We start from the raw sequence: 22422 nt of genomic DNA, 5'->3' as shown, positions 1-22422 counted from the left end.
TTTGACTCCCTCACATCAGTGGCTGCCAGTCTTCATTTCCTTCTGTGTGGTGTCCCCCATCGGATCAAGAGCGTGTGCCCCCAGCACCTGGGCAGAGGCAGTCCTTTGGAAACCCAGGGTTTGTCACTTGTGGTAGCTTGACCCTGGGCCAATTACCTAACCTCTTATTCCCCATCTCAGTATAGCAATTCCGTGTAGCATATAGATTGTGAGAGGAAACGATGTCACAGAATATGATGAAGCTCTCTTAGAATTCTTGCGCTCTCTTCACAGCTTCTCGTGATGGGGTTGCCTTGCTCTGTAAAGAGCTGGGCATGGGGTGGCCAGGAAATCAGTTCCCGGCTGCCTTGTCTGCTCCCTTCTCTCCTCAGGTTTGTTTAGGGCTGCTCAGTGGGGTCAAGTCTATTCTTGCTTCCTGTCCTATAACCTGGCACCCACCCCAGAATCCTCTTTTTCTTGGAGGCGGTCTCTCACGGTGGTTTTCAAACGTGAGAGTGCATGAGAATCCCCTGGTGGCTGTGTTAAAGCAGACTGCTGCATCCCACCCAGAGAGTCTCTGATTCAGAAGCTCTGGGTTGGGGTGAGAGAATTTGCATTTCTAACAAGTTCCCTGGTCCTGCTGTTGACCCAGGGACTCTATGTGGAGAACCGCTGCTCTAGTGTATTGGAGGGAGCGGAAGCTTTTGAGTTAAGGAGAGCTGGATTTAAATCCAGCTTTGGCACATACTTAATTTTGCAACCTTGAAAGGTTTTACTTAATTTCCCCAAGTCTGAGTTAACTCATCTCTAAGATGGGAATATTATCTACTCCAAGACTTTTTAGAGAATTAGATGACAAAGATGACACATAGTAGGGCTTTCAATGATCACCAATTCTTTTTGCTCTCCTGAAGTGTGCACACACTTGTTCCACAGACAGGCATAAGAGCATTTCGTTCTCTTCAGCTGAGCCCTGGGCTTTAGGCTCCTCTTGTCAACATGTACAAGCTGATGAGAGTAGAGGAAGTGCTGACAGAAGTCGGAACTGTGCCTACCTGTGGGGGAGTGCCCACGGGGAGACTGGAAATGCTGATGGCCAGACGTGGTCAGAATACATTAACGCTTCCTGACTTGCCCGATGGCAGGAACCGTGTCTTACTCATTTGTGTATCTGTGCCTGACACTCCTGCCAAAATCTCCAAACTCACACTCTGCTGTTATCCCTGGGCTGTGGAGGAAATCTCCCAAGTGTGATGTTTCCCAAAGTTTCAGGATCCCAGACCCCACTTGTGTTTTTCACGCAGCGCAACCATCATCTCAGGGTCCTTAGGACACGAAGTCAAGGGGCTTTATTTCAGCTGGTCTGGGTTTTCTTGACTCTCCCCAAATCCATTATCCCTCCTTGTCTCCTCAGGGATGGCCCTCAAATGGGACCTAGTATGAAAATGTACAGTAATATATAGATCAATACATAAATTTTAAGTGATATCCCTCTTTATCATCTAAAGCAAAATTATATATACCATAAAACAACTTTCCTAGAGATCTAAATAGTAGTGCTAATCATTTATCATATATTTTTGAAAGAAGTGCCTTTTTAAGACTTGTCTAGTGTAGTGATCGCTATCTAAATGATGCCCTTCTCTGAGCCACGATTTGGTTTGGAGACAATATCAAAATTTTTTATAGTATTCCTATTAAAATACTCAAGTGCAGGGGTCCTTACACTATGGCTCACTGCGTATGTTTTCGTAAATAAAATTTTGTTGGCACACGGCCATGCTCATTTGTTTATGTACAGAAACAAAATGGTCCTCACAGCCTAAAATACTTACTATTTGACCCTTTACAGAAGAAGTTTACAGGGGTGTCTGCTTCTGGTCACTAGGCCCCGCTGGTACTTTTTGCCACCAGAGGGCGCTGGACATATCACCTGCTTATCACAGGCAGACGCTCCCCTGGATGCACTGGCATCCCCTGTGGGCTGAACTCAGACATCCTGCTCCTTGGTCCCCACTGCCGACAGAAAAACCTGTCCTACCACTTACTCTGTCAGCATTGGGGTCGTCTGCCACACATGCCCAGGCCCTCCCTTCTCAGACAGCTCAGGGGCCAGGGCATACCTTCGGCACCCCTCCTGGGCTCCGCTACAACTCTAGACCTGGCTGGGCAATATCCTTACCTGACTCATAGTCTCCATAGTTGAAGTTATTTAGCATCTTGTAGAGAGAGCTACAATATTTACAAAATTAAGATAGCACATTTAGATCCTGTCTGAGTTGCCTGCCTTATTTTATGAGGGAAATGCAGGCTTTCACGTGTGAACCGCCAGAGTTCCCATGCCACGTGTGTCCTGTTCTCTCTCCTTTCCCCAGGCTTCACTTCTTGGTCACAACTAGCTCTTCCAGCCACTCTCTTCACCGTTTCTCTCTTAGAGCTTGCTGCATCAACAATCCACTTTGCCCTATATCTTCAGCTTTGTATAAACCTGTTCAAATCCCATCTTAACTAAGCAATCAACCTTGATCTTCAGTCCCCTCCGTAACTACTCGTTTCCCTTATTCTCTGCCAAGTTTCTTGAAAAAGAGGTCTGTTCTTGTTCTCTCTCCTTCTAAATTCCCACACAGTTCTCTACCCAGTACTGTGAGCACTCTTCCTCCAATACACTGTGGAAACTATTCTGGCCATGTCACCAGACCTCCATGTTGCCATATCCGAGGGACACTTTTTTCCAGCTTTATTGAGATATAATTGACATATAACATTGTGTAAATTTAAGGTGTACAGCATGTTGATTTGATACATTTCTATGTACTGCAAAATGATTACCACCGTAGTGTTAGCCAGTGCTCCAATGGACATTTGGATTCAGTTCTTGCCTTTCCGGTCCTGTCTGCTGCATTTGGCCCTGTGGACAGCTCCCTCTCGCTTGGAACTTCTACCTCAGTGGTTTTCCAACTTTTTTGACTGCAACTCAACTTAAGAAGGAAAGTTTTACATAGCAACCCAGTAAACAGGTATATATACACAGCCAAAACTAAAGTTTCCCGACATACTACTCATCCTTAACTATATGCAAGGAACTCTGATGTTTCCAGTTTCATTCTTTTCCAGTGCTGGTCACAACCAAGTGAATTGATTTCCTGACTCTCTGATGGGTCCCGTTCTACAGCTAGAACCCTTCTGCCCTCGCTTTCTCTGACACTGTTCCCTGCTTCTCCTCGCATATCTCTTCCTATCCTCCCTTATCCCCGTAATTTTGATAATCCCCAATATTCTACCTTCAGCTTTCTGTTCCTCCTGTGTGCATTTTCCCTGAGTGATCCCATCCTTCCTCTGCATGCTACCGACTCCAAAATCTGTCTCCATTCTGGAACCTTCACACTGTACTCTTGCAGCAAATGAGGTTGGCTCCAGGTTCCATTCCCAGAGACCTGCGTTGGGTCAAAGTCAGGGGAGACTTTGGGAGCTGAGTTGAAACTCACGGACCTGATCTAGGACAAAGCCAAGAGCACAACCAAAATGAAAGCCAGTTGGGTTTTTGTGCAAGAGTCTCTGACAGAATGAGCTTTCTCCATTGTAAAGTTCTGACATTTCCTCTTCTGATGTTTCTCTTTCAATACTCAATTGTTAGAATGAGTCACTAAGCCCAGCCCACACTCATGGGGAATTGCCTGGCTTTATCATCAATATGAGAAGAAGAGATAATAGCTCTCCTTTACCGAGTGCCTGCTGTTATGTGTCAGACACTGTCCGGGCTTCAGTATGTACACTAGTTCAATTCAGTTTTAATTCTCAGAACACTAAGAGCTTGGTGGTGTTATCCACATGTGAATGATAGGAAACTAGGATGTAAATAGGATAACTGACTTGTCCACAGTGGCAGCTCTTGTGCTTGGACTGGCCTGTTTAACTCTTCCACTGGCCACTTCCAAGGAGTCTTGGCCCCAGTGTTTGCAAAACTCTTCAGATCAAATGCCAAATGGGGGTGGTGATGGTAGAGAGAAGTACAAGCTCCTCCAGCCTCTTGGGTCTGTAGCAGGGAGTAAGGTGGGAGTAGACAAATTGAATAAAACAGGCAGAGGGTTGATGAAGCCCCTAGGAGGCTTCTTAGCAGTTGATTGGCGTCTATGGTATGGTTCAAGTAGTGAGAAGTTGTGTTGTAGGAAACTCATTAACGAGGTGAAGCGGGGAGGAAAAAAGGGAAAAGTGAGATGTGTTGGGTGTTTGTGAGTGTTGATGGGGTGAGGAGGGGTGGTGATGAGAGGAGAATGGATTTAGAGATAGGACATGTAGGGAGGTAAAGAGGATGGTTACAAAAGAGGGGCAAAGATGTTCGCCTACTTCCAGGTCTATGGTGAAAATTAACTTTTGGAAGCGGAAATACAGTTTCACGGTACCTATTGCACTTTTGGAAGAAAGCTATCATTATGGAATGAGAGTCACATTCGGGCTTTCTCTGCCCTGTGAAAGATCAAGGAAGAAGCCTCACCAAAACCTCTCCATCTCAGGGGAGATCTCCGTGTTCCTTGCCACTTGGTCATCTGTTTGGCCTAGGTTCCTCCATCACGTTTATGCGTGACGTCGAGTTAATCCCTGGAGACGTCTGCCTGCTTCTCAGGGTGACAGCACTTCGGGTAGAATAGAGTCAGCCTACGAAACTGGGGATTTTTCAGAACTACGGCTGAGATAAACTTCCCTGTTAACTTTCTTGACTCTCAGCCCTGCCCCTCTTCTGAGGATTGCACAGCCTTCTTGTGGCTGCTCGTTGCTCTGCCTGCAGCCATCTGAAATCTTTGCTTTGCAGTCTTTGACTGGCAATAGGGAAGTTGTAGTTTCCGGATTACGACGTGAAGACTTATACTAAAACCCACTTTTCTTCCAGTTTTTGCTTTCTTGCTGCCAGGTGAGGCCCCGGGAAATTGACTCTGAGTTGGAGAAATGCATGCAGAGGTTTACTGGGGAGTGTTGTCAGCAGCAAGGCTGATGAGGGAGTGAGGAAAGCAGGAGTGGACGCTGGGAGAAGCTGAACTCAATGCAATTGCCACAGAGGCTGCAGCCCATCCAACTGGAGGCTTGGGAGCCCAAACGAGGCAAGAAGCAGCTGCCCCTGGAAAGCAGGCATAAACGTGGGCAAGGCAGCTCCCTTGAGCGGAGTTCAGTTCCTGGCGGGGACTCAGGGGTGAGCAGTCGGCAGCCAACCCACTCGACAGCTGGGCAATGAGCGCCTGGTTCTGCAAGGGGCGTCTGGGCTGTACATGGCAACGCCCACTACAGATATGGGGTCTACTCCAGTGATCTTAAACATTCTGGTTATTTCTATTTGTTCCATTTTAAATAATTTCTTTTCTGGGACTTTGTTTTTTTTTTTTTTTTTTCCATCCCCCCACTTTTTCATCTTAGAATTGAAAGTTTGTGTCTTTAGGGATTCAGTTTTTCTTAAACTCACTTTTTATTAGCATTTATTGTATGTCTTGACAGGAGGTTAGGAATCATTGATTTATTAAACTGTATCCTGACTTCGAATGCCCTACATTGTCTTCTCAGCCTGAAGTACATAGTTCATATTTTTCCTCCTCTTTCTGGTTGTTACATAGTCTAATTTCTAATCCAGTGATCAGAAATTATTTTCCACCTATTTTTTCTATTTTCCACTTCTTAAGTCAGGACTAAACCACTGATAACACATTTTGTTACTAATAGTTTTAGCTAATCAAGGGGCTGGAGAGGTCGAATTGTTTTAGTTTTTCTTAGAGACTGTTTAACAAGTAGTTTTGCAAAATGGCAGATAGTTGCACCATTTTCTTGATTCTCTGCAGCCTCTGTTTCTCCATCATCAACTTAAAAAATACAAAGTCAGTAATGCAGTCAGCATTCAGCTAGAGATATGCCAGGAGAAATAAATGATCCTTTTTACTCTGCTAAAAAGTTCTAAATGGCATGGCCTCTTTGATTTTTATCAAATAGCTACAGTTACATTTTATGTGCGTTTCAAACAATGCCACATAAAATTGTCTCATTTTATGCACAGAAAAAATTGGGCAATTCTAATCATCCCCCAGGCCCATCCAGAAAAGCGTGCTGGCGGAGTAAATTGTAGACTAGATTTGGGCTATTTGCATTTTGTGGCAAAAGTTATCTTGTAAACAGAAATAGCCGCTCTCCTCATCAGGATCATGTGAACCACACTGGTATTTATGAGCATCCGTAATTCTGCAAGGAATTTCCCTGTAAGAAAAGTTTAGCATTTTTTTTTTGACGTCGTGTAACAATGTTTTGCAAGCATTTACTACTTGCTGGTGCTGCTGCTGGAAAACATGCCTCCGGATCAAAATGTGGAACAGAGGTGTGATCAGGCAGTGCAGAGAAGACCAACAACTGCCTCGTAATTGAGAAAATTCTCTGCGAAATATTAGTGCTGATGCTTAGAAAATATAAGGCAGAGTAAAACAGGCATACTGTGAAATGAGCAAAAACTTGTGTATAACCAGAAAAGCATAATGGAAAAATGTTGGAGATGCAGCTACTGTATCAGTCCCGTCCTAATGAGGCCCTGAGCTTACCATGTTCGTACTTTTACTCTCTCTGGGAACACATCTCCCTAATTTAAATTTATTGCTATGGAAAAACTAAACTTGAATTCTGTGAATCTGGAAGTCTATGAATCTTCGGGAATACATCTCTCAAAATAAAGCAACGGTCATTACTTTCCAGGCTTTGGCTTTATTGTTTTATTTTGTTTTGATGTTTTAGTTTTTCTGACTGTGCTAATATCTTGACTTGTGATTGATTTTAGGCCGTTCGTAAGAGGAGAAGATGCAGCTGATCAAGAAAGGGATACAGAAGCAAGAAAGAAGGATGGGAAGAAAGGGAGAGTTGTGAAGGAAAAGACAGAGAAGCTGCAAGGGTCTGAATGGTGAGGAGATGGGCTGGAGGGCGAGAAGAGAAACGGTGCCCAGAAAGCAGTAGCCGACTCCGGAGGAGGTGGGCCGGTAGGCGGAGAGAAGTCTGACCCAGGTTCAGATTGTGGCTTAGCGCCTCACGCACCAGCTGAAGTTGTCAATGGTTAACTCCTATTTACTGAGTTCCTGTTATGTGCTGAGCACCGTGAGACCCAGAAGATAACTGCAAACAGGACAGACAGGACCTTACAAGTCACGTTATTAGACAGGATTTGATGTTCAGAACTGCAGAAGAGCTGTGAGGGAGAAACAGGGTGTTATGGGAGAATCAGAGAAGGCTTTATTGACTGAGTGACAATTAATGTGAGACCCAAAGAGTGTCCTTGACTACTTATCCTTGAGCCTCATTTCTCCATCTGCATCGTGAACACAACGGTGCTTATGATACAGGGTTCTCGTAAGGATTAGCAATGATAGATGTATGTTTTGGTAGCATTTTATTTACAAAACAGGTGGCAGATTTGGCTCCCAGGCTGCCACCCCCTGCCCTATACCGTCCACACATGTTGGTTGTACTGTGTGACAGATGGAAACGTTGTATCATTTGAGCCTCCGTACAGCCCCTGATGCAGCTGCCCCATGTCTACCTCTTCAGCTTCCGCCACAGGCTCTCTTGACCTTCTGAGAGGTTTTTGTTGGTGCAGCTCCCTCTGGCTGGCGTCAGCTCTCCGACACAATGCCCCTGCTGCCCCCCATCGTCTGTCACAGCTTAGGCCCAGGGTCTCCTCTGCTAGCGAGCCTTTCTAGGCTTCCCCTGCTAAGAAATGAACTGCTCGTGAGCAGGGCCCCTATGCTGTCGGTTTCTGTTCCCCCAGGATCATGCCTGACTCAGTGAGTAACTCCCCTCTTCTGTCGATACCAGTAATTAAATTAATATCTTTACCTATGAAACATAATCTTTATAAAATCAGAGAGTGGCATAGAACACTTCATTTAGAAATGATAAAAGGAGGACCAGGGGCTGGCCCGGTGGCACAGTGGTTAAGTTCACACGTTCTGATTTGGCAGCCTGGGGTTCACGGGTTTGGATCCCAAGTGCGGACCTACAGACTGCTTGTCAGGCCACGCTGTGGCAGGCATCCCACGTATAAAGTAGAGGAAGATGGGCACAGATGCTAGCTCAGGGCCAGTCTTCCTCAGCAAAAAGAGGAGGATTGGCAGTGGATGTTAGCTCAGGGCTAATCTTCCTCAAAAAGAAAAAAAAGGAGGACTGCATGCTAAGTATATAATTGCTCAAGTGTATTTATGTTTAACTTATTCCTCTTCACATCACACCTGTTGTGAAATCCTATCCCTGAGAATCAGCTGCTGCTTCTCCCTGTATCTGCAGTTAACATCTTTTCCTGTGTCTTGACTCAGGCTTGCACTGACACCTGCAGTGCTCTGCCTTGACACACGGCTGCTCAGACCACCTCCTGCTGGGATTCTCTTACTCTCTCATTTCTTTTCTGATGTTGTCTGCCCCGTTACCCTGCATGCATGTCTAGGTTCCTTGCTCATTACCTGGTGAGATGGGCTGTTAAGTGACACTTTTGCCTGAGATCCTAAGATGATCAACGTGAAAGTGAGGGGTGAGAGAGAGCATCCTCTTTTGTAGGACTTGGGAAAAGTTAGTGGCTCAGAGCTGGACTGATGATGTCTAAACCTCGTTCCTGCGCCAAGGGTGTGAAATGTCAGGAGATCAGAGAGCGGGGAAGGATATGTAGAGAGTTGCGAGTGTGCTGTGAATCTCCCTTTCTCCCACCAGCACCCGCCAAGAGGAGGGGTGCAGGATGTCTGCCCTTCTCTTCAAGTCCTCCAAGAGGGGCTTCAGCAGTACCACCCTGGAGAGCTAGATGTGTGCCTCTTAGAGTTATAGGCTCAGAGTGGACTGAAGATGGACACCCCTTTGAGAAAGCTAATGGTCCAGAGACTAGCTGGGCAGCTAAGTGAAGGCTACTGCTCTGGGGTTGGGATGGACCAGACCTCCCAGAATTTGTCTTGAGTGTTCTCCTGGATGAGATCTGGTTGCAGGTGAGAGATGGAGCATGGGGTCACCTCAAGTCTTGTCCAGGGGACCACCTGGAGGGGCTCATACAGGGAAAAGCTGAAGATAGGACCAGGTTTTGAGGAACTTCAAGCAGCCAGCCAGGATAGAAATGCATATGCTTGGGTCAAGACAACCTCAGGATGAAGATCTACACTGATGATGGGGTTTGCCAACACACCCACGAAAGCACCGTGAGAGAAACTGTTGGCTTTACCCCGTCGCCAGGTCCAGATGCACGAAGCCAGCCTACAATAGTGCCGGTTGGGGGGAACTTTCCTTCCTCTTTCGCTCTTCCTCTTCCCCTCACACGTCTCTCTTCAGCACCACAGGGATCGGCTCAACACAGTTGAGCAAGCTGGCAGAGGAGGAGGGGACAGGCCGGGGGTGCAGGAGGAGAGCCCCTGACCTGCCCTTGCTTCTGCAGGGCTGGCCACCCGCCCAGGGCCAGGCCTCCCTGGAGGATGGGAAGGCGCAACGTGACATCTCATGCCCTTTTGGACTCTGAGAGGGGCCTGGAGTGTCACGTCTCTGGAGTGAGGACGTTTGCGTTAGCTATGAGTGACTAGAGAAATCGTAGGGACAGCCTGAGTTTTCAAGGGCCTGGGAGAGGCGAGGGAGAGAAACTGTTGGTGTTGGTGTTTCCCCATGTCAGTCTTGTTTAATAAATCAATCAAAATGTTCCCACCTATATTTTTAACTTGTAAAGACTGTGAAATATTTATTATTCCTGGTGATGTTTTGCCAAAATCAAAGGAAAGAAAATGGAGGGGTTAAAACAACGTGCTTTTGGAACTGGAGGACGAGGGTGTATTTGCTAAAAGTGCAAAAATACAACACAAGGAGATTAAGAACTGAGCCTATTTCCTCGTTAACTACTTTCTCACGCGCTTTAATAGTATCTCATAAAAGCGTCGTTCACACCCCAGCTGTCTCTGGGATTAGGGATCTGTGTTATTTTCCACTCCTGCTCTGCGGCCTTGGGAGAGGAAAGCCAACAGAGTCACTGGGAATCTCTTCGGTTGGGAGAATCCTGGAAACACAGAAGACTCTCTGGTTAAGATCAAAACCTCACTGGCGCTGGCTTTAAATTCCACATTCTCCCTAGGGAAGCATCTTGATTTAAATCCTTTTTAAGCCAAAATGCCGCAGAGGATAAAATATCTTCAGAGTTCGCTTTAGCTGGGCTGCTCAGCGGAGCCAAGTGGAAGAACACGGGCAGTCTGGAATAGTCCAGCTGAGGTTTGCAGAATCCACAGGTGTGGGAGTGAGGGTGATGTCAGTGGCTGTGGCATCACCTTCGTTTTGCCACAAATCATTTGCAGACTGACTTTCTTTCACAACAAGGTCTGTGTGGAATAAATACTCCTGTTGCTACGGAATTAGAAATGGGGCAGCCTTGGTTTCAGGGACTGAGGTCTTGATTTTAGAGGGGAGCCTCTGTAGGAGCGAGCCAGAAGGGACTGGCTCTGTGAAACGGCTACGCACTTGGACCATGTGTGAGGCCACCCCCACCCCCAGCCTCTGAGAGTGCAGTGGGGGCCTCTCCTCTCTCTAGGATGCTGCTGCTGGGACTGGCCAGCATCCATCCTTTACAAGGCAAACCCCTTACATCTAAAAGTATTTGTATATCAATAAATATACAATACACACAAAGAATATATGTGTGTATATTTAAAAGAAGAATACTAGAAATAAAATGAGCATCCACATGTACCATCAAGCTCAAGGAACAGAACCTTGTCAATATTTTTTAGTTTCTCTGTGTGCCCTAACTGACAATGTCCTTGCCCTGCCTACACTCTAGAGGGAACCCCTCTCCAGAATTTGTGTTTATCAATCCCCTCTCTTTTAAATTTTACCACACATGCATATATCACTAATCAACACATTATTTAGTTAATTTAGTTCTGAGCTTTATATAAATGGAACTATGGTCTGGTTTCTTTTGTATCTTGTTCTTTCACACAATTGTACTTTTGAGATCCGTCCATGTTGACATGTGTAGCTGTCTTTCTTTCCACCACTGCGTGATGTTGCATGGTATGAATATATCAATGTTTGTATATTAGTTCTGTTCTTGATTGGCATCCAGACATTGATGTTTTTTCTATTAGGAATACTGCTACTATGATCATGCTTGAACATGGCTTCTGCAGTGCATTTTCGATAGTTTCTCTTTGGTTACAATCCTTGGAATAGCGTTGCTAAATGGTAAAGTATATCCATGTCCAATTTTACTAGGTGGGCACCAAGATATTTTCCAAAGTAGTTGTTTTAATTTAATAATCACCCTGGTATTATATAGGAGCCCCCACTGTTGCATCTCCGTGATTACTGTTGGTACTATCAGACTTTAAATTTTTATCAATCTGGTGGGTGTGAAATGATATCTATCTTTTACTTGCATTTCCCTGGCTAATGCCATTCCTGATCTAATAGAGCTAATAAAGTTGGGCATTTTTTCGGGAATTACAGGTATTCTTTTTTCCTTGTCTATGAAAGCCCTGTTCCTATCTTTTGTCTGCTTTGTGGGGTTTCTTATTGTGTCACAGGTGGTCTTTATTTGCCATCTTTTGTTAAGTGTATTACAAATGTTGCCTCCCAGTTTGTGCCTTGTCTTTTCACTCTCTTTATGGTGTCTTTGATGAGTAGGATGAACAGAAGTTTTAAAAATTTAATGTAGTCAGCTATACCAATGCTTTCCTTCATGGTTTGCATTAAGAAATCCTTCCTTACTCTGAGGTCATATATAGATTCTCTTCTAAGTGTTTAAAAAATTTACCTTTGACATTTCAGTTTCTTAATCCGTGTTGTGTATGTGTGTGTGTGTGTGTGTGAGTGCGTATATGTGTGTACATTATGCTTTACCTGTTAGACATTTCATGCCTGAATAGGTAAGCTGGCACCAGGATGCAGGACAGGAAGCATAGCCCGTCCATGCATCTCTTCAGTGAGAGTCCACCCAGCACTCCAATGGCCATTCTTTAGCCCCACAGTGACAGTGCAGATATGGGGAAGGACACCACACTGGCTTAGAAGGCCTAAGTTCTGTAGGAATCAATATCTCTTGTAACTATGGGCATAGCTTTCAAGAGAAGCTGGCAAGAGAAGTGCCTAGTTGTAAGCAGGTGGTGTCAGGGAAGCTTCCCATGAGAGAATCGTAGTCCTTTGCTAGTCTTCCAGGAGCAATACAGTTTATCAAGCAGGAGTCATATTTATTGTAAGTGTTGCTGCCTCGCAACACAGCTGACATTCTACCTTCATCAGGTTTCAAAGGAAACAGAACCGAGAAGCAGTAATCCAAGGCCAATTTCCTATGTTGACGGAGAAAGGGTTGTGTTAACCCTTTCCCTTCCCTCACTGTGTGTGTGTGTGTGTGTGTAGAGGATGAACAGGGACCTATTTTCATTATTTTCTATGTGGATAATGCGTTTTCCCAGCACCATTAACTAAATAACCATCTTCTCCTCACTGATCCACAGTGCCGGCTAGATCATTTTTCAGGCTTCACCTTATACGTGAGTTTGTTTATTAACTTTCTATTCTGTTCCAGTACCACCCTATGCTACTTCCTACCACAGAATCCTAATTAAAATAGCGTCATAATAAGGCTTGATATCTGCAAGGTCAAGTCTGCCTATTTCTGCAGGTAACTCTTGTCCGTTTGTGATAGCTGTTTTCATCTGTCAGCTTAGCCAGGCTCGTCCCACTTATGCAATGCAGCACTAATCTAGGTGTTGCTGTGAAGAAATGTTGCAGAAGTAATTATAGCCCCTCATCAGTTGACTTTAAGGAAGATTTTCTTGGATTATCTGGGTGGGCCTGACTGAATCTGTTGAAAGGCTTTAAATACAAGACTGAGATTTCCCCAGGAGAGAGAAGAAATTGCACCTGTGGATGACAGCTTTGACCAGTCCTGTGGAGTTCCACTGTGCTGATGGCAGCCTTTGCTATGGATTTTGAATTTGCTTAGCCAGCCCCTACAATCACGTAAGCTGATTCCTTATAATAAATCTCTGTCTCTCTCTGTCTCTTTCTGTCTGTGTCTCTGTCTCTCTCCCTATAAATATTCTGGTTCTGCTTCTCTGTTTGAACCTTGACTTGTATACTATTCTTCTCTTTTTTATTTCATATAAATTACAAAATCAACTTGGCAAGTTTCACAAAAATACATGTTTGGGTTTTAATTTATACTACAGTGAAATCTATATGCTAATTTGGGTGGAATTGATATCTTCAAAAAGTTGAGTCTTCCTATCCATGTTTTTCCACTTATTTAGGTCTTTTAAATATCTTTCCATTAAGATTTATATTCTCTTTAAAAAAATCTTATTTTTATAGTTGTTATAAATACTATATTTTAAACTTCTTTCTTATTAAATAAAACACATATATAAAAATTACACAGCTTAATGATTTTTGTGTGTGTGTGTGTGAGGAAGATTGGCCCTGAGCTAACATCTGTTGCCAATCTTCCTCTTTTTGCTTGAGGAAGATTGTCCCTAAGCTAACATCTGTGCCAATCTTCCTCTATTTCAGATGTAGGATGCTGTCACAGTGTGGCTTGACAAGCAGTGTGTAGGTCCACGCCAAGGATCCAAACCCATGAACCCCAGGCCACTGAAGAGGAGTGTGTGAACTTAACCCCTGGGCCACCAGGCCAGCCCCTGAATTATTGTAAAGTAAACACCCATGTAATACTACTCAGGTCAAGAAATGGAACATTGTCTAAGCTTGCTGAGTGCCCATCCCTGTTCACAACCCCCCTTCCTCTACTTGAGACGTAATCATCATTCTGACCTTTGGGGCGGTCTCCCTCCCTCCCTTCCATAGTTTTCCCACTTCTGTAAGAATTTCTAAATAATCTGGTTTAGACCTAATATAGATGGAATCATGCGGCAGGTATACTATTATGGATACTTGATTTATGACCCAGTGTGAGACCGTGTTGTTATTCACCCTGCACTCTTCCTGGTGAAATAAACATTCTACCATTATGAAATGTCCTTCTTTTTCTCTTAAAGTCGACTTTGCCTGATATTAATACACCATCCTTTAATTTTCAACCTTTCTGAATTCCTGTGCCTGGTGACCTCTCTGGTTCACCATGTTTTCTTACATCTTTGTCCAGAAATTCTTTACTATTTTATTACCCTCCAAGCTATAAAGCATTATATATTTTGTATAGATTTTCACTTATCCTAAGTGGGAAGGTTAGTGCAAGTTAACCTCATCTGCCATTATCAGAAGTTGAGTCTTTTCTTCATGGCTGGCTTGTAAAATTGAATACTTTTTGTGTGTTGATCTTACATCCGGCAGACTGCTAAACTCTCTTACTAAGTCTAGCATTTTATGTATAAATTCTTCTGGATTTCTAGATAGATAGCCATGTTGTCTGCAAATAATGAGAGATCTCATTCTTTCTAATCCTTACAACTTGCATTTCTTTTTTTAATCTTGCACTGGCAAGTGCCTTCAATATAATGAATAGAAAATAGAAATATTGGACATCTTTGCTCATTCCTGATTTTAAAGGGAATCAACTTAATGTTTTACTATTAAGATGTTTGCCACAAGTTTTTTACAGATAAACTTTATTAGATTAAGCAGGTTCCCTTTTATTCCTAGTTTGCTAAGAGTTTTTTAAATCATGAGTGGTTATTCAATTTTATTGCAGGTTATTCTGCGTCTATTAAGATGATCACATGGTTTCTGTCTTTGAATCTGTTATTGCGGTGAATTACATTACTAGATTTTTGTAATGTGAACCAGCTTCACAACCTTGAATAAATCCAACTTATCATTATGCATTATCATTTTTATAGATTTCTTGATTGGATTTGCTAATGTTTTGTGTAGGATTTTTGCATCTATGCTCCTAAGTGAACTGGAATTTAACTTTCTTATAACGTTCACGTCTGGTTTTGGTATCAAGTTTATACAAGCCTCATGAAATGAGTTGGGAGTGTTCCCTGCTGACCTTTCTTTGCAAGAATTAGGATAAGCTTAGCATTGTCTGATCCTTGAATTCTCAGGAGACCTCGCTTCTCAGCCATCTGGGTCTTGTGTATTCTTTGTGGGACGATTGTAACTACTGATTTGCTTTATAGGCTGCACCTACCATCATTAAAGACTCCTGCCACGGGGGAGCCTGCTGTGCCAGCAGAGCCTGAGCTGTCTGACCTCTGGCAGGTCCTGGCTGTCCTCTCTCTCCCACTCCTGCTTTCTCAGAGGTAAAAGCCACATGGGATGCAGCTCCCCCCAGTGGCCACATATGGGTGACTCTGAAGGAGAGCTTGTTAATGGTGAGCAGCCACACCTTGAGGGAACCAGCTCGGTGCTGGACAGCTAGGCACTTGTGTCCCAGCACTGTTGAAGGGTGCCATCTTCCCCAAAGGGCTGTAGGCTTGCTCTGGTCAGGAGAAAATGATAGGACAAGGAGTGACAAGTGGGAACCAAGGAGGGTTGGCTGGTGGGTGAGAGGACTGATGGGTTCCCTGGGAAGGGTGGGAACGTGCGGAGAGCCAATGGTGGAGTGTGGGTCCTGGAGGCTCGCTGCTGGGCCACACATTGACATTTAGTTGCCAGATTGGGGGATGTCCCAGGAAAGGGGCTGTGGTGGCAGGGCCAGGTGGAGGGATACCTGGGCAGGGGGTGGAGCTCTGTGCAGGAGCTCTTTACCAACAAGTAAGGAAGTTTTTCAAAATTTTCATGACTATTAAAGCTGTTCTACTATGCACCAGCTCTGATCACTGGATAGATGTTTCTAGATTTTCTTTCAGTTCTTTGAAGGTATTATATCATGGGCTTCTGGTTTCATCATTCTCTGAGAAAGTAGCTATTAGCCAAACTGTGAACTCTTTGTGGATAATTTGTCTTTTCTCTCTAACAGTGTTTAAGGTCTTTTTCTTCTGGTGTCTTGCAGTTTCGTGATGCTATAGCTAACTGTTGTTTCTTTTCATTCTGCTTGAGTTTTCTGATCTGAGGAGTAGAATCTTTCATGAGTACTAGAAAGTTGTCAGCAGTATCTCTTGAATATTCCTGTCCTCATTCTCTCAGTTACCTCCTTCTGGATTGTATATTGTGGCTTTTCACTTTTTCCCCCATTTTTTTCTTAATCACTTCATTTCTCTATGATGTCTTCTGGGTAATTTCTTCAGGCCTAAATTCCACCTCATTGATTCTCTCATCAACTATGTCTAATATGATATTTAACCTACATATTGAGTTTCATTTCTCTTTGGTCTTTTTTCAGAACTGTATGGTATGGTAAACTTTCATAGTCTCTTGTTTCTTCATCATATTTTCAATAATCTTTTATTTCTTTGAAATCTTAAATGTGTATTTTAAATTGTACATGCTAATTCCATTCTTTGAAGTGTTTGTGTGTCTACTTCTGTGATTGATTATTTTTCCTTTTCTGACTCAAGGTGGCTTGTTGCCTCTGTGTTTGCTGAGTTTTCACTGTAAGGTCTGATTCTTTATGACTTTGTGGGAAATCTTTGAGATTCTGAGTTTGAAGTGCTTGAACTGGGACCTGACCTCTTTAAGCAGAATATTCATATTGGGGGTTTGGAGGTATATAAGTAGTGTGAATTCCAGACCCAAACCCATTTATTGTGAGCTTGTAGTTAATAATTCTTAGGAAAAGATTGCCCCCGCTCCTACCAATCTACAGAGGCAAGGCCAAAATAGCCAAGTAGAGTATTACTACCCGCTTTCTCTATGGGGGAGGGAGGCTGGAGAGGCTCCATTTACTCACTGTGGGGGTCATTCTTTGAGAATCTCAGCATTGGGAGTCTTGGTTTTCCTATCCAACCTCCCAGACTTCCCACCTGACATGGACCCAACATTCTCCAAGCACTTGTTCTTGGTCAGATTATCCAGAATTTTCTATGTGCCGTATCAGGTAAGGTTTCACCTCATGTCTGACAGTCATATTGCCAAGAATGGGTGTATACTTTTAAAAAAAAAAACCTCTTTCTTTATTCTCCCCTCTCCTTGTCCTCCCTATGCCCCACATCTCCCTTTATCTGGCAGGTTCTAGGGCTCTCAGCTGGGGTGCTGCCTCTCTTCCTACTCCACCAACACTTACTTCAAGAAGAGTTCAAGTAGCTAAAATTGAAAAGACAGCTAATCACCTGTAATTATTTAAATTTCCAACAGACTCCAGAGATCCTGTTCAGTGCAATTTATTATAAAACACACACACACACACACACACACACAGCATCTTCTATATATTATACATTGTTCTAAGTGCTTTATGAATATTAATTCCGTCAATATTTGTAATAACCCTATGAGTTAGGTACCATTACCTTACCTATTTTACAATAAGGAAATTTAGGCCATGAGAGATTAGGTAACTTACTCAGGATCATAGAAGTAGTTAAGTGGGGGAGCTAGGATTGAGATCTGAACAGCCTGACTCTAGTGTTGGAGCAGGTCATCGAGAGGATGTGACCGCCAGTTGACCTGCCAGATGGACCCTGACAATTGGAGGCTCCTCACCTCCTTCCTTGTCCTTGGAATGTACATTCCACTCACCATTCCCACAATGGGAGCCATTTTCAAGGATGCATTCTTGAGAGAGCAATGCACTGTTGTTGAGAACATTTGGATAGGATACATGACTGAACCCAGTAAAGGTCTCTATAGAAACTTTTAAGATTCTAGCAGATGGCTGCGGAGATCTTGTCTTGGGGCTACTTAGGACAAGTATCATATGTAAGTTCCTTGCTTATTAATCCTGCCACCTGCCAATCTGGAGTGGTCTGCCTCTTTCTTCACTCTCTACTTGTCCTCCATGTATGGGGAGCCAGTTTGTGAACCAACACTAACCGCTTAAACCAAACACAGTGCAGTCCTGGGGTAATTCTTCGTTCATTTTTGATCTGCCTCCAGCCTTGTTCTGTTGGATTTCCTAAACATCCTTCTTAGGTATTACACATTTTTGGAGATAATCTCAGAAACCTCATTATTTTACAAATACTCTTGGTATATTAGCCAGGATTAAGTCACCTCATAGGAAATGGCAAAGGTGTGAAGCTGGGGAAAGGGAAATGGGATTCTGGTGATGATTCACTTGAAAAGGACAACACTGTCAGAAGGTGACGAGGAGGCCTCCTTGCCAAATGTCTTGAGAAGTTTTCTGAATGAATGCTAGTTAATGGGGGAATCTCAGCGGAAGCAGAGGGGCAGTCCCTGAAGCTTTATAAAGGTGTCCTCTCTCTTTAACAGGACCTGGAGCTTACATGCTCCAGATAACTCTCCATAGTCTAATCCCTCCTATGCTCCTTTTTTAAAAAAACTTAGTTTCTACAATTGCCTGACTGTAATGTTGTGATTGTATGGAAAAATTTTGGGGTGTGGTTTTAGAAGACCAGTGGTCTAATTTCTAATTTTCACTAGCTATGTAGGTTGGCAATTTAACCCTTTTGAACTTTAGTTTCCTCCTCTATAAAGAGGAAATTACAACAGCTGTCCTGCTTACCAGCAAGACCTGTGCTTGTGCTATGCAATTATTGTTAATAACAGTAGTAACACTTTCTGGTCACGGAGCTGTAACCAATGATAAGTAGAGTAAAGGCAAGAAGAAAAATTCAAGTCAGTATGTTTTGCTGTTTATCGAAAGCTTGAGTGAATCTTAGATTCAGTGGTTTAGTTTTATTCTTTATGTTTACTCCTATTAAGCCCACTTGCAGTGTGTCACTGAACTTGCCTTTAGGGTGTAGGCTTTTAATTTTTATGGTAGTTTACTCATTTAGAGCTTCCCCAGATAAATATGCATTGGTCCCTTATGGATTTTGCATGTAGTTTTAGGTGTGTCACGGACCTCCTGCACATCAGCCATCTACTAAGGGTCGTGGACCTCTGGTTATGACCCATTTTTAAGGTTCACAATGTTATACCTGGAATGGACCAATGTGAAAAGAATCTTCTCTGAATTTGCCAGTGAATGAATTAGGTCAGTAGCTGTTGGGCATCCAGCAGCCTGGAGCTTCACAGATTTTAGAGGAACAGCTTTTTGATCATTTAGATAAAAAATATCTTGAACTGTATGATCTTTTCTTTATTTGCCATGAATCCTTTCATTAGCTTCATAATATTCTCCAAAGGATTTCTCTCTGGGCTGGAGAAGCATGTTTGTGAGTTGATGATGGTTAAGAGTTCAGCATTTCAGGATTTGACATAAACCTGTAAGTATTCCATTCTTTGGAATTGCAAGAAATATAGGTAATCATATTGGCCAACCTGTAAAATGACACAGAACAACATAATTCCTGTTTTTAGGAATTCTCCTCCTCCCAAGAAGCTGAGATGCAAGTTATATGATTAGTAACTTGTTCATTTATTGTACAATGTAAGTCTGAAAACAGTTTCTAAAAAGTAGCAAGAGTTTTACATGGGTGGGCGTGTTTGTTAAAACCGATCAAATGGTAAGCTTAGAATTTGTGCATTTCACTGTATGTAAATTTTACCAAAAAACTGTGAACAAATACTGAATTCTAGTGGATGATATATATGTGAAAGCCTTTAAGGTGAAGTGTACTGATGTTTATAACCTACTTTCAAGTATATCAGAAAAACACGTGGATTGATGAAAGGCCAGATGGGTAGGTCTGTGATAAGGCAAACAAAGAAACACGTTCACCATTGGAGAATCTGGGTCGTGGGTATTTGGTGTCCATTGTAAAATTCTTTCAACTTTTCAATATGTTTCAACATTTTCTTAATTAAGTGTAGCCAGGACGGGGAGGAAAGTAGCCAAGGGTAGATCCTTACGTCATTGTCAATTCTTTTTGAATATCTTACTTCTCCTTTGTCAGCAAATACACTGAATATAGAAGTCTGCACCCACAGCTAGCCCATGAAACACGGAAGACTAACACCCAGACGGGAAACAGGAGCTCCCTGAGTCACCGGCAGTGGAGTTAAAGTCGCAAGCCTAAAATAACCCTCATAAAAGGTGCAGCTATTCATTTGGTGCTTACACGTGTCAAGCTTTGCCCTAAACACTTTTGAATGTCACTCATTTTAATCCTTACAGCAATCCTTCAGGGAAGGGAGAAGGGGGAAGGGAGAAGGCATTATTTTCACATTACAGATGAAGGAACTGAAACTAGGAGAGCAGGATTTTAGGAGGAGAGAATGACGAGAAAGAGCCAGAAATTAGGTAACAGCAATAGCCCAAGTTTCATCAGCGTTTAAAAGTGTTTTCACACCTAGCCTGTGATTATCTTTCAAAGAACTCAGACAAGAAAGAGAGAAGGGTCACAACTTTTAGGTGCCTGGGTCTTGGAGCTTCCTAAGATGGTCAAAGGATTAGCAGCCATTGATTCATTCATTCAGTAAATACTTAACAAGCACCCACTATGTTTCAAGTACTGTTCTAGTTGCAGGGGATACAGCTATAAACAAGGCAGATGAAGTCCAGTGCCTTGTGGACTTACATCCTAGTGGGGATTTGAAAAGCTAGTGATGAACCAGCTTCAACTCCAGGAGAGAACTCTTTGTGAGGTCACATAGGAGAAAAACTTTCTCATCCAGCAGGTTATCTTTGTATCCCCAGGGCCTAGCACTGAGCCCACATAGATGGTTTATGGAATGGAATAGGGCCTTGAAAGGCTCTAAACATCTTAAAGATCATAGTGCTTCCCATCCCCATTTGCCATATGTAATTCAAAATAAAACAGTACAAAACTGAAAAATATGGGTGAAAAATCTATCCAACTTGCGATGTTTTCCTGTGATGATTATATTTCTGTGAAATACTCAATCCTTCTCTACTGCAGTCTGACCCATGTATTTCTGTATTGTCCCTGTTTTCTTTGCTGGTTCTCTAAGCTTGGGCTTGCTATGCCAGTTGGGTGGTCCGGCAATGGTAGGCACTCATGCCCATCTGTTAATTATAGAAAAAGTAGTTTTAGAGGAATTGAAGCTCCTTCAGCCATGGAAGTGGTATCTACCTAATTTCGTCTCAAGCTAGAGTATTTTTTATCATGATCTAGACAAATTTAGCATCATGTCTCATGGAAGCCCATCCTTGCTTGAGATAGGATTACCTTCTGTATATTTAATCATTTTAATATTTTGTATTTTTATTGCTTTGTTCTGTTTACCTTAGTCATTTACTAAAATGACTCTTGCAAAACCTCAAGTGGCTTGTTCGTTTCCCGGGGGAAGAGGCAAGTCTTTCCGTAACATGGAAAGAGGGAAGCGCCTCCCTCTTTCTTCCTCTGTCTTGTATCTGGTTTTCTGCCACCTTAAGCTGTCAGCCATGTTCTAAAAAGCTATATTTTCAGTTTGGGTCTTTTACTTTTCTTATTAGTTTTTAGTATTCCTATTTTGTCAGAATGCTGTTTCAATATTTGACTGCTATTGCTCCAGTGTGGTCTCGATAGGTATGAGGTCCAGTGTAGTGGGTGGATCTTTTCCTCCCCATGCCTCTCCTTTCCTGGGAACTGCCTCCCATCCTCTCAATCAAATCATTTTACAATAGGAGGAGCCATGTTCTTTCACAGGGTTCTAGTTGCCTGGTTGTAACAAAGCATGGCCAATCAGAGAAGGAACCAAAACATGCAGAGATCTGTAGACCTGTTTTTTCGAATGACCGAGATACAAACTCAGTGTGTTGGCTATGGCTGTTTTCCTCCCAGGGAGCTGGGAAGCAGAAGAAACCTGACTGCTCGTGTCCATCGGGAACTTTTCTGTTAGAAGCTGTGAGGGCCCCTTCAGTGTATCCTATTTCAAAACCCCAGCGGGGTCATAGGGGCCCATAATTGGTTTAATTTGGGAGGTACCAGGAATGAAACTGCCTGAAGAACCCTAGCTATCAACTTTACCCCCAGCTATTTTTCATCAACGTTGTCTTTGATAGAGAAATCACATTGTTTCCCCAGAAACTAGAATATGCTACCTTCCTTATGCATGATGTGAGGTATAGGGGATAAGAAATAGCTGGGAAAAGATTTTTTAAATTTGAGTGGTACATACAACTCTTAAAAAAAAATTCTTCTTCACCCATGATGACTAAACAATATATATATATATTTTTAAAGATTGGCACCTGGGCTAACAACTGTTGCCAATCTTCCTTTTTTTTTTTTTTAAGGATTGGCTCCTGGGCTAACAACTGTTACCAATCTTTTTTTTTTTTTTTTCTGCTTTATTTCCCAAACCCCTGATACATAGTTTTATATCTTAGTTGCAGGTCCTTCTAGTTGTGGCATATGGGATGCCGCCTCAACATGGCCTGACGAGCGGTGCCATGTCCGTGCCCAGGATCTGAATCCTGGGCCGCCACAGTGGAGCGCGCGAACTTAACCACTCGACCACGGAGCCAGCCCCTAAACAATATTTTGATTTAAGTTTAATTAATATATAAAATATTTATTTTGATTTAAAATTAATTAATAGATAAAAAATAAAAACTTATATACTCCTTAT

The 22422-nt window shown here is 42.9% G+C and overlaps 1 long non-coding RNA gene across 1 annotated transcript in view; it reads right to left on the bottom strand.

Annotated features, from left to right (window-relative positions):
- Nucleotides 1-7576: 7576 nt before the first annotated feature.
- Nucleotides 7577-22422, bottom strand: part of LOC124226184 (uncharacterized) — a 30965-nt gene continuing 16119 nt past the window's right edge. Inside the window, exon 3 of the long non-coding RNA XR_006885226.1 lies at nt 7577-7698. This is a non-coding gene — a long non-coding RNA (uncharacterized LOC124226184). The remainder of the gene's footprint in view (nt 7699-22422) is intronic.

The sequence above is a fragment of the Equus quagga genome, chromosome 15, assembly GCF_021613505.1.
Source record: "Equus quagga isolate Etosha38 chromosome 15, UCLA_HA_Equagga_1.0, whole genome shotgun sequence".
Lineage (NCBI taxonomy): Eukaryota > Metazoa > Chordata > Mammalia > Perissodactyla > Equidae > Equus > Equus quagga.
This window is presented reverse-complemented; position numbering and strand designations above follow the sequence as displayed.